Raw genomic sequence first — 16,437 nt, forward strand, 5'->3', positions numbered from 1 at the left:
CATCTGGATATTTTCAGATTTGTGCAACAAAATATCTGGGCAAATTTGTCAAACATTGGGCTGCCTGAACATATTGCTATGTTGGTTCATATAGAATTATCTTAACATGGTTAAGTACTGGTAATTCAGCATTGGGTAGCAGTGGTCCTGACAGCAGGACTATATTGTCAGGCACACTATAGAGCATTATAGGGAGGTAAGTGAATAGTCTGGTCCATAGATCTGTACTTGGTAACCACAACTGTTTCTAAGTTTTCGTCCAGCCAAATGATTCATTGTGTGGTATGCACATAAAGGGAATCTCTCACTGGGGACAGTATAAAAATCTGAAAACGTTTTAAGTCTTCCTTTCTGTATAGGGAAAAACATTCTGTCTGGAATTCAGCTTTAAACGTGAACTCCAGACATATAGGTATCCCTGATATACAATATACAGCGGGTAAAATAAGTAATGAACACGTCACCATTTTTCTTGGTAAATTTCTAATGGTGCTATTGACATGAAATTTTACCACGTTCTAATCATCGACCCTCATCCCTTAGTCCGACGTTGACGCTAACACTCTGTATTTGGGACTCCATTAAATATTCTGCTGGCCTTATTTCTGCCCATCTACTGTTACTACGGTTGCTACACAATCCATTATTTCCCCCAGGTCTTGACAATCCTGGACAGTATGCTTGGAGGCAAGCAAATGGCTTCCATGATATTCATTCTATGCTCTCTCCCACTCGGATACTCACCTTTGAAGCTGCGCTCTTCTTACAATATCCCATTGCGGGAAAATTTTGGATACCTTCAACTCCGCCACTTTATCTGTACTTTAATACAGACACGTTCGGGACCCTATAGGTTGATCCCCTTTGAAAGTCAATGTAGACATAGACCCCATGCTCCGGGCTTAATTTCCCTGGTCTACTCTTCCATTATTTCCCATAGAACTCCTCCAGTCCGTTCTTATCATCAGCGTTGGCAGTCGGAACTTGGGGGCACTCTAGATCAGCAGGATTGGCGGATCATGACCCAACAATTATCCAAATGTTCTAGGAATGTTATCATTCTAGAAAACACTTACAAGGTTCTTTATAGATGGTATTACACGCCTGCTCGTCTGGCTCGTTTTATTCCCACATATTCCCTGACTTGCTTTTGAGGTTGTCAACAGACGGGTACCATGGTCCATATTTGGTGGTCTTGCCCCAAGGTGTGCAGATTGTGGATCAGAGTTTATGCCCTTCTCCACGTTTCACTCTCCATGTTTCACTCAGACATTAAACGCAACCCATACGAAGCACTGTTATTTAAACCATTAGTGGGCCTACTTCATCCTGAACGGCAGTTAGCGTCGCACTTGGTAATGGCCACCAAGCTGACGATTGCGAGAGCTTGGAAGACTCCCCTCCTCAGCTTCGAGGCTGTCAAAAGCCAGATGAACTTTATAATGGTCAATGGAAAGTTGACAGCTATACTGTTAGACACCCATACAAAATTTTTACAGACATGGCGTCCTTGGCTTGATATAGCTCAACCGTCAAGATTCGACCAGTCCCTCTTGTCGATATAAAACTTATATACCAGCTTATTTTTTGACCTTTGGTATAAATTTTTTCTTTTCTCTGCCGTGGTCCCCTGGAGGCCTCTTGCCTAGTCAGTCTTCTTCAGGTTATTTGAGCTGATTATGATTCCTATTTTGAGTCCCGTACCAGCAAAACTGCATCCATGTGCTGGACTCCTTTGAGAGCACTGCATGTTAAGTGCCTCTCTGTACTCAGAGAGGATCCTTCTTTTATTTATCTCGTATTCTATATGCTGATTCTGCAACAATTTTTCCTGAGAGTCTATTATGTTATTAGTCTCTAAATGTCTATCATTTTTGCAATTTCTGTATTATTCTGTATTATCCATCGAATCTTTTGCATGTTATATTTCTGCTGGTCATTGCATATGTTCTTGACTGACTTTTTTGCTGTTTCCTATTCTATAATAAAATTCTTTGTAAAAGAAATTTTCACCACGTCGGTAGCAACCCATGCAATCCATACATACAAAGAAACCAAAACAAATAAGTTCAGAAATTAAGTTATGTGTAATAAAATGGAATGCCACAGGGAAAAGTATTGAACACGTTAAATCTTCAAACAGTACTAAAGGTTCTTTTTTTTTTTTTATAAAATAACAAACATGTCTATACTTACCTGATCTGTGCAATGGATTTGCACAGAGCAGTCTGGATCCTCCTCTTCGTGGGTCCTTCGCAGGCTCTCCTGGCTCCTCCTTTCTGTCGGGTGCCCCCATAGCAAGCAACTTGCTATGGGGCACCTGTTGCTCCGTGTGTCCATTCACACACACAGCCGCAGCTTGGTCCCGTCCCCTATTTCTCTTCATTGGCTGACTGGTTGTGACTGACAGCAGCTGGAGCCAATGAGAAGGCAGAGACCTGGGAAAGCCGAGGCTGTTGTGCAAATTGCTGGATCTCGATGGGGCTCAAATAAGTATTGAGGGTGCTGGGGGCACTGCTACACACAAGGTTTTTTACCTTCATACATAGAATGCATGAAGTTAAAAAACCTTGAATCTTTACAACCGCGTTGATACAAAATCCTTTGTTGGTAATGACAGCTTCAAGACACCTCCTGTATGGAGAAACTAGTCACATGCATTGCTCAGGTGTGATTTTGGCCCATTCTTCCACATAAACAGTCTTAACATCTTGAAGGTTCCGTGGACCTCTTCTATGAACTGAGATCCTTAGTCCTTTCCATAGATTTTCTATTGGATTCATGTCAGGTGATTGGCTGGGCCATTCTTGCAGCTTTATTTTCTTTCTTTGAAACCAATTGAGAGTTTCCTTGGCTTTGTGTTTGGAATCATTGTCTTGCTGAAATGTCCACCCTCGTTTTATCTTCATCATCCTGGTAGATGGCATCAGATTTTTCTCAAGAATGTCTTGGTACATTTTTCCATTCATCCTTCAATGATATGAAGTTTGCCAGTACTTTATGCTAAAAACCAGCCCCACACCATGATGTTCCCACCTCCAAACTTCACTGTTGGTATGGTGTGTTTTGGGGTGATGTGCAGTGCCATTTGACCTCCAAACATGATGTGTATTATGGCATCCAAAGAGTTCAAATTTGGTCTCATCTGACCAGACTATTTTCTTCTAGTATTTCACAGTCTTGTCTAAATGTTGTGCAGCAAACTTTAAACAAGCTTCAACATGCTTTTTCTTCAGCAATGGAGTCTTGCATGGTGAGTGTGCATACAGGCCATGGCGGTTGAGTGCATTACTTATTGTTTTCTTTGAAACAATTGTGCCTGCTAATTCCAGGTCTTTCTGAAGGTCTCCACAAGTGGTCCTTGGCTCTTAGACAACTCTTTTGATAATTCTTTTCACTCCTCTGTCAGAACTATTGCAAACAGCACTTGGTCGTGGCCAGGTTATGGTGAAATGATTATCTTTCCACTTCCGGATTATGGCCCCAACAGTACTAAGGCTGCAAAGTCCTTTAGAGAACTCTCTTCTACCCATCATGAGATGTTTCTTGTTTGACACCTTGATAATGAGAAACCTTTTTATAGACCATCAGACTGAACCTGCTGATATTAATTTGCACTGACAAGGGGCAGGACTTAGTTCTAATTACTGATAGATTTCAGCTGATGTCTTGGTTTCCCTGCCGTTTTGCACCTCCCTTTCTTCATGTGTTCAATACTTTTTCCCCATGTCATTCCATTTTATTACACATAACTTAATTTCTGAACTTATTTGTTTTGGTTTCTTTGTATGTATGGATTGCATGGGTTGTTACTGACGTGGCGAAAATGTCATGTCAATAGCACCTTTAGAAATATATTTACTGAGAAAAATGGCGACATGTTCAATATTTATTTTACCTGCTGTATATGTGGGGAACACTTTAACTTGTCAATTTATTTATAATTTTGTGCAGGGTTTGCTACAGCAACCTTTGCAAGAAAGCACAGCAGGTCCCGTTCCTATTCTCCCTGTACCTGCAATCTAGCAATTCAGCCTGGTTTTGGATGTGCCTCACTCTGATTCATTTGACTTTTATTATCAATAGTCCACTGGTGAGACCGTTCCTCTGTTTTCTCCTTCTATCAGTGTTTGATAGACACTACTGCACAATGCAGTATGGCTATTGGTTATGGCCTTCCCTCTACCTTTTTGAATGTTGCCGTGCCAAGAATTACAGGAGCCTGCTACCGCAAGAGGTTCAAGTTTTTTTGCTTGCATGCAAAAATGCATGCAGGAAGATTTCTCTTGTAAAGTCAGATCAGTTATTAATTATGCAAATTGGCTGTACTTTTCTCATGGACTTTTTTTTATTAATATAGCTGTTTCACTTTGTTGGTAGACATGCAAATACTGTAGAATAGACCCAGTTATGTAGGGGCCAGTTTATAATGAAAAGAGGATATCCATTATTTGCAGGACAATGATTACTCCACATTGCACCTGCATTTTGTCATTGTGTCATTCATAACATGGAAAGCACGGTGTGGAGCCTATGGTGTCTTTTAGAGTTTTTCTGTGCATAATGCTGCAGAGAACATTCCAGGTTAGAAGCATAGTCCTGTCACATGACCAATCAGTCATGTGATTCCTATCGATAATTTTTGTCATTCATGAGAATTTTTAGGACTTTGCTTGCTTTAGAGTCACAAAGCACAAAGCAAATGTATAAGACTGTGCTAGGAAGATGTAAGAAGTGTGCTGAAGTATATCATTTTTTAAATTATTTTTAAGCATCATTGTTGTTAAAGTTGGGCCATATCACTATTTAAAAACTGGCACCAGAGTGTTAAAAATCCTGAAAGTATCCTAGAATAAACCAAGTAAGATTTTTCCACTTTCAAAGTGTTAAGGGTATTTGTGCTGTTTAAGCAAGCCGTTTTCCCATGGCGCAACCATATGTTTCTGCTAAATTTTCCAAAATAATTTTGTCACTTGCTGACATTAACAAATACGATTATTGCGGTTTTTGGCACAAACTATTGGTTTTTTAAACCAGATGCAGAGCTCTTTCTATTGTGTTTGTAGATTTTTATTTTTAGCTTACTATAAAGAGTAGCTCAAGCACATGTTCATGCTTTTTATATTAGAATCACATATTGAACTATTTGTCACTTTTCACAAGGCCCAAGAGCAAAAATTCGGTCCTGTAGGCTTTATATTCCCTCAAGAATAAACACAAAGCTTGTTCTGATTCCTTAAATTATTATGATGCTTTTTATAGCAAATTTCCTTCTTTAGTTACATATTAAATGTATTTTTATTGTAAGATATTTTTGAAAGTTATTTTTCCCGGAAACCAATTTTCTTGCCTTAAAATGTTGTCTTTACTTTGAAAGGTTTTACATTACTAACTAAGGTTTGAAACGGGGCTGTGGATATTTTTTTCCTGGTGGGAGGGGAGCTCAGCCTTGAGTAGGAAGAATAGAATAATTAGGCCGCGTGCATGTAGTATGGCACACTGGATTGTGGGTGTGGCAATATTGTGCGAACGGTGGGAGGGGCTTTGAACTTAAGCCTACTTACTGTGTACAGAGTAAGAGTCTCACAGGCATATACCTCAGAACAATCATTTGTGGAAAAAAAAAATGTAAACTCTTATATTACATATGCGTTTCTGTTCACAGACTGCCTTGAAGAACAACATTAAGATGGTCAATAACTACTTGGTCTCAAGCAACATTTGTACAAAATACCAGATAGAATGGGTCAGGAGTATATTATATCCCTAGAATGAAATGATCAAGAGTTTCTCATATACAACCCAGCACACAGTGTGCACTAGTATGTCTCATACTTTGCAGTGTACAGAGCGCAAAGATCAGGATTATGTCATTTACAGCCTAGTGTACATAGCACAGTGGTCAGGAATGTTGTACGCAGCCCAATGTATGGCATGCAGTGGTCAGGAGTATGGCCTATCATGTCATATACTAATTAAAATAATTGCCCATGGGACTTTAAATGAGGCATAGCAAGTAAGTAGATTATATGTAAAATGTCAGTTTAATGACCAATACATGTGTAAGTCTCATAAATTAAAATAATAAGCTGATTTGTGTTATCCAACATACATCAGCCTAGGGTATGAATTAGTGGTGCACTGAAATGAAAATTCTGGTGCTGAAACCAATACAGAAAATTCAGAATGCATGTGGCTCAAAAACCGAACTGAAACCAGAATTTCTGCGTATGTGGGGGTGGGGAGGCTCCAATTTTTTTCTACTTTCATGTATATTTTTATTTTTTTTTAAGTTATGATTTTATTGCTATCACATAGAGGACAATAGTCCCCTATGTGATAACATATGAGTGACCGGTCCCCTTTGTAGGAAACGGGGTTGTGGAGGGCAGTGTGTGCAAGGAGGAAGCAGGAGAGGAGCAGTGTATACAGTGAGGGAGCAGTGTCAGAGACATTCTGAAGGACCCTCTGCACACTGGTATATACCCTTTCAAGCAGACTTTGCAATAAATAGGGATATTTAGTTCACACATATTGCAATACATGCTTAAGCTGGCCAACTGCTTCAAAGTAATCCCTCTATCCCAGTCCTACTCTGCCCTGCCTACGCAAGTACTACTGTGGACACAATGCTAGCATAGGGGAAAAGACACAATGGGGAGAGCTACAAGGTTCCGTGTATACAGAGAGGCTCCATCACTGGCTGTCACTATATGTCAGTGTCAGTTTTTAAATGCAATTGCCGGCTTTTTTTTTTTTCCCTATAGCTCAGATAATGAGCTGTCACTTTCCCCAGAGCTAAAGGAAACTTTTTGTTTCTTTTAGCTTGGGAAAGAAACTAACAAGAAACTATTTCTTTTAGCTTAGGGAGAGTGAAAGCTCATTCTCTGAGCTATTGTAAAGGAAAAAAAAGCCGGTAATTAGATTTAAAAACCAGCACTGACATATAGAGACAGCCAGCCACTGTATACACTGTTCCTCTCCTGCCTTTCTCTGCTGCTCCCCCCCTCACATCTGTAGTACACATTTTCGGTGGTCGAAATTTTGGTGCATTCCTTATGTATTAATATAATTAGTACATACAGGTATGCACATATAACCATATTGCTAAAAAGGAGTGCATCCTAAAATTCGACGTGTGTCTTTTTCAGGAGTGGATGCCACTTGTATAAAATCTGTGAACTAAAAAACAAGGTTTTAGATAATATTGGAGTATTCCCTTAAGAGTTTTTATAGTGTTGCTCAACTGCTGTCATTGATGAAAAAAAAAAAGTACTTCCAAACCAGCTTGATAAAATCATTGTGACACCGCCAGATGGTGACCCGCCACAGGGTGTCAGACCCGGGAGTTGTGGATGGGGCCGAAAGCACACCAACAGTATGTAGGCAATCCAGGAAGTTGTGGAAAGAGACGACCAGCAGAACATGAAAAGTAGTTTTTTTGCTGATGTTTTATAAAATGAAAGTTTGTGCTGTGAGTTTAGATCTCCTTTAAAGTGTAACTGAAGGCAAACTTTTTTTTTTATTTTAGATGGAGTAAAGGTGGGTTATAACCCCTGCCATTGTTTTTTTCTTGCCATCTGTGTAACATTGGGGAGATTTCCCTTCATTTCCTGTCCTAAAGCAAAAGCAGTAAGGGAATGCCGGTGTATCAGCAGAGCTAGTGCCCCCATTGGAACATTTCACCTCTATTACTGTTTCATAGTTGCCAACATTTCCAAAAAGTTTTAGGGACACCTTTTTTTCTGTGTGTCCAGAAAGCCACTGTAGGCAGAGCATTACTTTAATAATTAGGGGCGGGGCATTCATGTAATATGGGTGTGGTTCTAATATATATATACATACATTATACACACATTATATTGCCAAAAGTATTGGGACGCCTGCCTTTTTATTTACACACACACACACACACACACACACACACACACCACACACCACACACCACACACCACACACCACACACACCACACACACCACACACACACACACACACCATCCCAGTCTTGGTCTGTAGGGTTCATTATTGAGTTGGCCCATCCTTTTGCAGCTATAACAGCTTCACCTCTTCTGGGAAGGCTGTCCACAAGGTTTAGGAGTGTGTCTATGGGAATGTTTGACCATTCTTCCAGAAGCGCATTTATGCGGTCAGGCACTGATGTCGGACGAGAAGGCCTGGCTTGCAGTCTCCACTCTAACTCATGCCAAAAGTGTTCTGTTGGGTTGAGGACAGGACTCTGCGCAGGCCAGTCAAGTTCCTCCACCCCAAACTCGCTTATCCATGTCTTTATGGACCTTGCTTTGTGCACTGGTGTGCAGTCATGTTCGAACAGGAAGGGGCCATCCCCAAACTGTTCCCGCAAAATTGGGAGCATGAAATTGTCCAAAATATCTTGGCATGCTGATGTCTTAAGAGTTCCCTTCCTGGAACTAAGGGGCCAAGCCCATCCCCTGAAACATAGCCCCGCAGCATAATCCTCCCTCCACCAAACTTTATACTTGGCACAATGCAGTCAGACAAGTTCCGTTCTCCTGGCAACCACCAAACCCAGACACGTCCATCGGATTTCAAGACAGCGAAGCAGAGAACACGTCTCCACTGCTCTAGAGTCCAGTGGCAGCGTGCTTTAAACTAATGCATCCAACACTTTGCATTGCACTTGGTGATGTAAGGCTTGGATGTAGCTGCTCGGCCATGGAAACCCACTCCATGAAGCTCTGTGCACTGTTATTCTAATCTGAAGGCCACAGGAAGTTTGGAGATCTTTAGCTATTGACTCTGCAGACAGTGACTTCCGCGCACTGTGTGCTTCAGCATGTGCTGACCCCGCTCTTTCATTTTACGTGGCCTTCCACTTCGTGGCTGAGTTGCTGTTGCTCCCAGTTGCTTCCACTTTGTTATAATACCAATAACAGTTTAGTAGCAAGGAAATTTCACAGATGGACCTATCACGGTACCACAGTTGAATTCACTGAGCTCCTGACAGTGACCCATTCTTTCACAAATGTTTGTAGAAGCAGTCTGCATGCCTAGGTGCTTTATTTTATACACACATGGAGGTGATTGGAACACCTGAATCCAGTGATTTGGAGTGGTGTCCCAATACTTTTATATATTTGCCCAGTTATATTGCTGTGTTTTAAGGAATTAGAAGGTAAACTGGTTAGTAACAGTTAATGTGGTTTAAGCAGCTTATCTGCCTGAGACTAGGAAAGTATATATAGGTCAGCCACTGTATAAGCCTTGGAGCCAGTATACTGTATATAAACCCATGGAGCATAAAGCTCATAAACTGTAAACCTGGTTGTATCAAGGGTTAACTGTAATCCCTATTGTAGGAACAAATGGTGGCTGGCCTTATGCAAAGCACAAACAAACCAAAGGAGTGGACAGATCAGAGTTGAGATAGGATGCATATCTGGTCATTCAGTTTAGAAACTGTGTCATCTCATCAGACCTGGCTATTATGCTGCCTCCACTTACACCCAGTTTCAAATACAACGATTATCAGATCCTGATATTAGCTTTCCATCTTCCAGAGGCAGGAGACATGGCCAGGCACAATCACCAAAGGCTGGCCACACCCCCTTCTTTTAGTCCTACCCAATCACTGCCTTCCTCCTTGCTGCGGGTGTTACACAGTCCTCAATAGCTAAGCTGCCTGAGTGATCACTGCTGGGGGAAGGGGGAGGGGTGCAGGTAGAGAGGGGAACCTGTACCCACCTCCAGTCAGCCCGGCAGCACCGCAGTGCGAGTGTCTGAGCTTCAGCTTGCCCTAGTGTCTGTCTGTGACCAATCTTCATTTTGCCCAGGACAAGTTTTGGTTGGGACAGGTTATAAAAATCCATGAGTGTCACGGCAATTCGGGACTGTTGGCAACTATGCTGTTCTGAAGTCAACACAAAATTCTGAATTTTTTTTAATTTCATTTTCAGTGATAATGGTAAACAGGACAAATAGAGAGAATGAATCTCCCAAATGGGGATACAGACAGCAAGACTGACAGGTGTTCTAATTCGTCTACCACTCCATCCAACCCCCGCAAAAAAGGTGTTGCCTTTAGTTACACTTTAAGCAAGGTAGCCTTTCTAGTGTGGTACATGCTGTCATATTGAGATGGTCACCTGAAATTATTGAGCGTAGATAAAGTAATGGTGTAACACAGGGCTGTAATTTTCATGAGTTTAAATTGTAGTGTTTTCATAGCTCTATCTAATAAAATACATATGTTTGTAAATAGCTACTAGCGAAAAATAGAACCAAACTACTACACACTAATAACTTTTTTTTGCAATAAGCTGTTCTCTTCCACAGTACAGTGACTAATAGGTGCTGTTGTCTTGTTGCTCTGGGTCCTGGGTTTAGATCACACCTATCCAGACCGCTATGCATTGAATTATGTTCTTCACATGTTGACTTGGTTTTGCTCTGGTTGCTTCCACAATGCAAAAACATAAAGGGAAGGGTAATTGGCATTGTTCTAAACCGTTTTCTGTGTGTGTTAGGAGCATGAGCTAGGGGGCTTCTGTAGGAAGGCAAATGTAGATACAAATACATGTACTCTGTGAAACACTACTCACGCAATGAGCAATAGGACTCATCAGAAATAGTCAAATGATTGGCTTAAAGCCTTTAAAACACTACAGTTTACTAATTTTCACCATCACCCAAACTGTAAGAGGGGCATTTATCAAGCAAAGTGGCAACAAGTTAAATTCAAATCACGCTGCCTGTGAGCAAGTGTATGCAGCAGTTCTTATGTGTATTTGTGACCTCTGCATCTGGTATCCTGAGAAGTTAACTGCAACAAATTTGAACAGGTTTGCAAGAAGATTTATCGCATAGGGCGAGACAAATTTTCACTGAAAACAGATGCACAATTAGGAAGTGCTCAGAGGCAGGTTTTATTCTGCTGCAGTGCAATTTTGGGGCAGCAGAAGAAGGAATTTATGAGTGACGCAGCACAATTATTGCAAATGTTCTCATATTTATCTCAGATCTTTCTTGCTGCTCCTGTACAGCACTATGTTGCTTTGAGACAGAACTGACAAATTCTACCCTATATTACCAATATTTTGGTCTTGTAAAGAACTGACTTTAATAAGACCTGTTTCACACCTATGCATGTTGCGGTTGATGCGTTTTTATGGCGCGCTTTGTGGTGCATACAAACTACACACCATGTCAGTTTAACCATGCTTTGCAGCATTTGAAAGCCCCAGTAAAAGTCTATGGCCTCATTTAGACTTGCTTTACTGTCTGAAGCACGATACGCTTTTGGATTTCTTTTCTGCCAGCAATAGACAGGCGGCATTGTATTGCCTACTCACCACCTGTTTTAACCCCCTAATTACAGACTACTGCACCAGAACCAATCACACCAACGCCTAACCATAGTTGAGATCTGATGACTTTATCACTTCCCATTTGACGTTCTTCTTTAAAACAAATAGAAATCACACAGGGCATTTGCCAAGCTTCATTAAAACTTCAAAAATGCATGTTAAAACAGTAAACGCTCTAATGTGTGTTATTAATCAACTCAAGTGAAATGAGGCCTACCAAAACCAGTAACACTAGAGGTCTGTCAGAAACTAAGTTCTGTCTTAACTGCTGAACTACTGACTAAGCAAACCTGCCACTTGTAAATCCTATTTTATTTATTCACGTTTGTGTTTTGACCAGCCCTTTGCCATTAATGTGTATTTCACCAAATAACCACAAAACCTCAAGTCTGTATCAAATAAATGCTGTGCTCCTGAAGAATGAAAATCACCAATTTTTCATTTCACTGGCAGATTTTCTTTATTTTCTAGCCACCAAGCTGAACCTGATACATAGTAATTTTGCTAAGCCATGATCCAGATCATGAATCCGTTTCACGTCCAAGTCTGTCTGCTCTGGGAAATGGTCTGTAGACTTACCAGCTGGCTTACCTAACTATTCATCAAGCCATTAGCTAGTGAAAACAAAGTCCATATTCCAATCACTTGTACAGATATCTGTATCACTACCCAAACTAGTCTGACCCTCTTAATATTCCTTTTTTCACAGACTTTAGAAATTGTTTAAAAGAGAGCGCCTACCAACTAATTACAACGAATCTTTCCATTGAGATTAGCACTCTATGGAGTCTCCTTCTCTCCCTCATGAGTGTGTTCTATTTCAGCAGAAAACACCTGCAGCATAATAGCCAGAGTCAGACATAGAGAGCTGTGCACATTATGGGGCAAAAGGCACAAATGAAAGAGTTGCATGTTATTTTTAAATGCTCTGTGCAATGGTATTGCACTGAGCGGCCCCAGACCTGCTCTTCTGTGGTCCTCTCCGGGTCGCAGAGTGTGTCCCTACATCAAGCTGTGGACTTGCACCCAAGCTGAGCTGTGTTCGTCCAATGACAAACATAGTATGGCTAGGCACTGCCCACCGCTCTCTGCTCACAGATTTGATTGAGCCTTTTGTGAGAGAGGAGAGAGAAGAGCAGCGCTGTTGCAGACAGCATAGTGCTGGATTGAAATTGGGTTCAGGTAAGTATTTAAGGGGGGCTGGGGGAAGCTAGCATTGAAAGGTTTTTTTTTTTTTTACCTTAGAACCACTTTACGTATAGCCATTTACAATGGTTGATTTAAGCCTGTTACATTTTTTTCTCAATTTAATTATAATGAAATATCAAAGGATTCACAATATGAATATTATCAAGTTTACTTTGATTAGCTATCCAATTTAGCCTCCAGTATCAAGATAAAGAAAACAATCCCAGCCCTGATTAAACCATATAAGCGATACATTATCTGAGCTTTGTGTACTCTCTGAAAGGTTTATGGTTGGCTGCCCTTCTCAGCTGGCATTTCTTGTGACAAACGCTTGGCTTTTTAATCTTCTCTTTCTTGACAATAAAACTTGAAGGTAAATGTAGCAATTGTTATAGTACAAGCCCCATCACGCCGTGGTCCCAACACACTGTTTTGTATACTGTTTTGGCAGCAGGGTTGAGATTATTACAAGTTCTTTAATGTTTGTGGGGCCACCCTGCTCCATGATTACAGTAGAGACGACCACATTTAGTCTAACAGATGGAGAGGAGTGATGACAGCTAAGATGATGCTGTGCACAGATCTTTGCATTATACATGTTGAATGGGGGGAGGCTGACAAGAAACTTGCATATTACAGCAAGAATGCAAAGGGCGCAGATGCCTTTCTGTTGTGTTGGGAATTTAAGAAGTTCTGGAGAATACATCAAGTCCTATTAGTTACCCATTTTGTTTTAGTATGCCGCGAAGGGCAGTTATTTCGAGGAAACACATTAAAATATTAATCACTGTTGATATCCTTCTAGAACATTTATTGGAAGAGCTGTGTATAAACATGCAGATTCACCAGAGATGATCACCAGTACTACCCCCCATCATGAGGGTAATTTTGCTTCAAAAGTACTTTCATAAAAGCATAATATGTGTAATATTTTTCAGTATTAAAAATACACAAAGGTTTTTCTAATTTTAAAGATGACATTTAATTGCTAAAGGACTTTGTATCATAAGCAGTTGCAATGTTTTTCTATAAAATACCGTAAAGTTTTTCTTCCTTTATGTACTGTAAGTGCTGTTGATCTTCTGCAGCCTCTTTAAGCCACTTACTTTATGCGCTTGCTCCAGCATTGCATATACATTCGTGCTCTGCATTGGCCTCCTGCTTGGGGCAAAGGTGCACTATGCTTGAGCAATGTTTCTCAGCAGAGCTGCTTTGTAATCTCCTCCAGGGGTACATGTGATTGATCACAATGAAGGAGACCAGAACATAGCATTGTTTGTCGGTAACAAGAAGTGCCTAAACAAGGGCCTTTATGACAGGGTCGCCAGGTATTATTTTAAAGAAAGCTGCATATTGCAAAATACTATAAACAAGTTTGTAAATTCCATTTACATGTTAAAACGAATATGAGATTGTATTGATTGGGTTCAGAACTACTTTAACCCTAGTTTTTTTCATAATACAGTTTATTCACAAATTTGAGACTTCTAATGTAACATTGTACCATGTAATTTACTGATAGATCCTCCTCCCACGCCCGATTGCAGTACTTCTCCAGGACTTCCCCCATCCTCTGGAACTCCCTACCCCAATCCATCAGACTGTCACCTACCCTCCTCACCTTCAGGCGCACCCTGAAAACCCTCCTCTTCAGGGAAGTCTACCCCAACCTCACCTAACACCCGACCTCACCTAACAACTAACCTCCTCCACTCCACCCACCACTCCATCCCCCACAGCCATCTCCTCCTGTGCCACCTTCCCCTCCCTCCTAGATTGTAAGCTCGAAAGAGCAGGGCCTTCAAACCCCTCTTGTAGTGTATTGTTACTGTCTTGTCTCATGTTATGTCCCCCTTGCTACTGTACAGTGCTGAGCATACCTGTTGGCGCTATATAAATACTGTATGATAATAATAGACCACTGTCTTAAAATTATTGTTGTGTAGATGCTTACTTGACGTGTTATGTTTTATTATCTTCTCTCTGATTCTACAGATTAACATTGCCCATGCAGTAAAATTTGTTTGAATGTGCCTAAAAAAATAAATGCCATAATAAGTGCTTTGGATACTAAGAAGTGGCCCAGTTGTCTCAACCAATGCTAAAATCTGCTTTGTTTGATTTCTGCCAGACCATGTATAGCAAATCGTGCCTTCTCCAAATTTGGGTCCAAACTTGTTAGATCCCATCCACAAGGACATTGCAGCTAGATATTCTTTCAAGTTCTTGCCCTGTGAGGCCTGTCTGGGGGGAAAAAGGTAGCAGAGCTTTAGAAAGACATGAATAGACTTGTTCCTATACTCCTAATAATAAAGTAAAAAAAAAAACCTGCCATAAAGAGGATTTTCACCCTAGAGCGGAAAATTACATCAGCAGCTACAAATACTGTAGCTGCTGATTTTTATTAAAAGGACACTTGCCTTTCCAGGGATTCAGCGCTGTACTCACCGATCTTCGTGTTACTGGCAAAAAACAAAATGGCTAAAGTTTGTTACGTTGGATGAAGATGTTGGATATTTGTAACTTGGTTTTATGAATGCTTTTCTTCCCTTACAATGAATCTGTTCTTTGCAAAAAGTAATCCTGTTTACTTCAGAGCTGCTAATACAAACCGCCTCTTTCTCCTAACACTCTGTTTACCTGGGGAAGCTACGTTACATATCTGGTACCCAAAGGTTGTCACTTTCCTTCCTTCTACGTGACCGCATCAGATTTTGACTATTAGCCACTCGGGCAGCCAGCACTGTCATATGAAAGTGATAAGACAGTCCTCAGACCTTTGTAAGCTCTTGACATTGAAATAAACACAGGACAACTTCTTTCTCTTGCCCAAAGGAATGGAGTGTCGGGAAAGCAAAAAGAAGATAAGAAATGGCGGCTTCTGGGCTAACAGTACTGATTTCAATACTAGCATCCTCAATTTTTCTGCCAAATTTGCTATTGTAAGGCAGGCAGGGTAGTGAACTAACTTGGCAAATATATTTTATTGCCCTTGTTGTTACATGTGGATATATATATACACTTGAAATATCCTAGTGAAAGTTATAAAAAAGTTGTGTTTGTGTCTGCTTAATAAAACTTTAAACTTTGTCGCTATTTGATAACAGACATTATAGCTGAATTCTGTAAACACAGATGGGTTTATGATTCAACAAAATCAAACTTTGCTTGGTCCAGTGGATACTTAAATGGCCAATACTTAGATCATTTTTAGATGTGCGATTTTTACACATCCAGCTTAGCACAATATTGTTCATGCACAGTAAACTGCATGGATTTCCTTAGGCTACCAAAGTTGTGTCTCCATCCATAGAAATCTATGCAGCTCAACTGTGCAAATGCAGTACTGCTCCTAACTATCTCAGGACACACTAATGTAAGTGTTGGAAAACTTGAGTGCTTTACAAATGTTTTGATGTGTACTTTCAGTTCTGCTTTAAGTTTTAGTGTTAGAGAGGAGGTTATAGGCTTAACTTAGTGTTCGGTGAAGTTTAGGAAGGTGCTAATAAACTTTGAGTCACTGATCTGTAAAACATATGCAGCAAGTCAAGGGTGAAGACAGGATTCCTTATCTGTATATACTTAAAGGATAAGTTCACCTTTTGACAAAAATAATAAATGCTATAATTTTTTGTAGGTTAAAAAATGTGCATTATTTATTTTTGGTTGCAGAAGCCTGTAAAGCATTGCACCAGCGACCAGCAGATCGCTGGTGCCATGCAGGTCTCCTGCACACCTGTCAGTATATCTGATTGCCCGTATGGGATGTATGGCCAAGCAGATATACTGACAGGAAGATTCAATGAACCACAGTGTTGTGGTAGTTCTTCTCCCCGTACTTCTGTCATATGGAGTGGGGGATCGGACAGCTGCTGCAACACTGGGAACATGTTACATATTCCA

The 16,437-nt window shown here is 40.6% G+C and overlaps 1 protein-coding gene across 2 annotated transcripts in view; it reads left to right on the top strand.

The window, feature by feature from the left end:
* Window positions 1-16,437, top strand: part of MCC (MCC regulator of Wnt signaling pathway) — a 540,260-nt gene that overhangs the window by 384,301 nt on the left and 139,522 nt on the right. The window lies entirely within an intron of this gene.

This window comes from Staurois parvus, unplaced genomic scaffold (assembly GCF_062004578.1).
Source record: "Staurois parvus isolate SC_StPar_1 unplaced genomic scaffold, SC_StPar_1.0 ptg000354l, whole genome shotgun sequence".
Classification (NCBI taxonomy): domain Eukaryota; kingdom Metazoa; phylum Chordata; class Amphibia; order Anura; family Ranidae; genus Staurois; species Staurois parvus.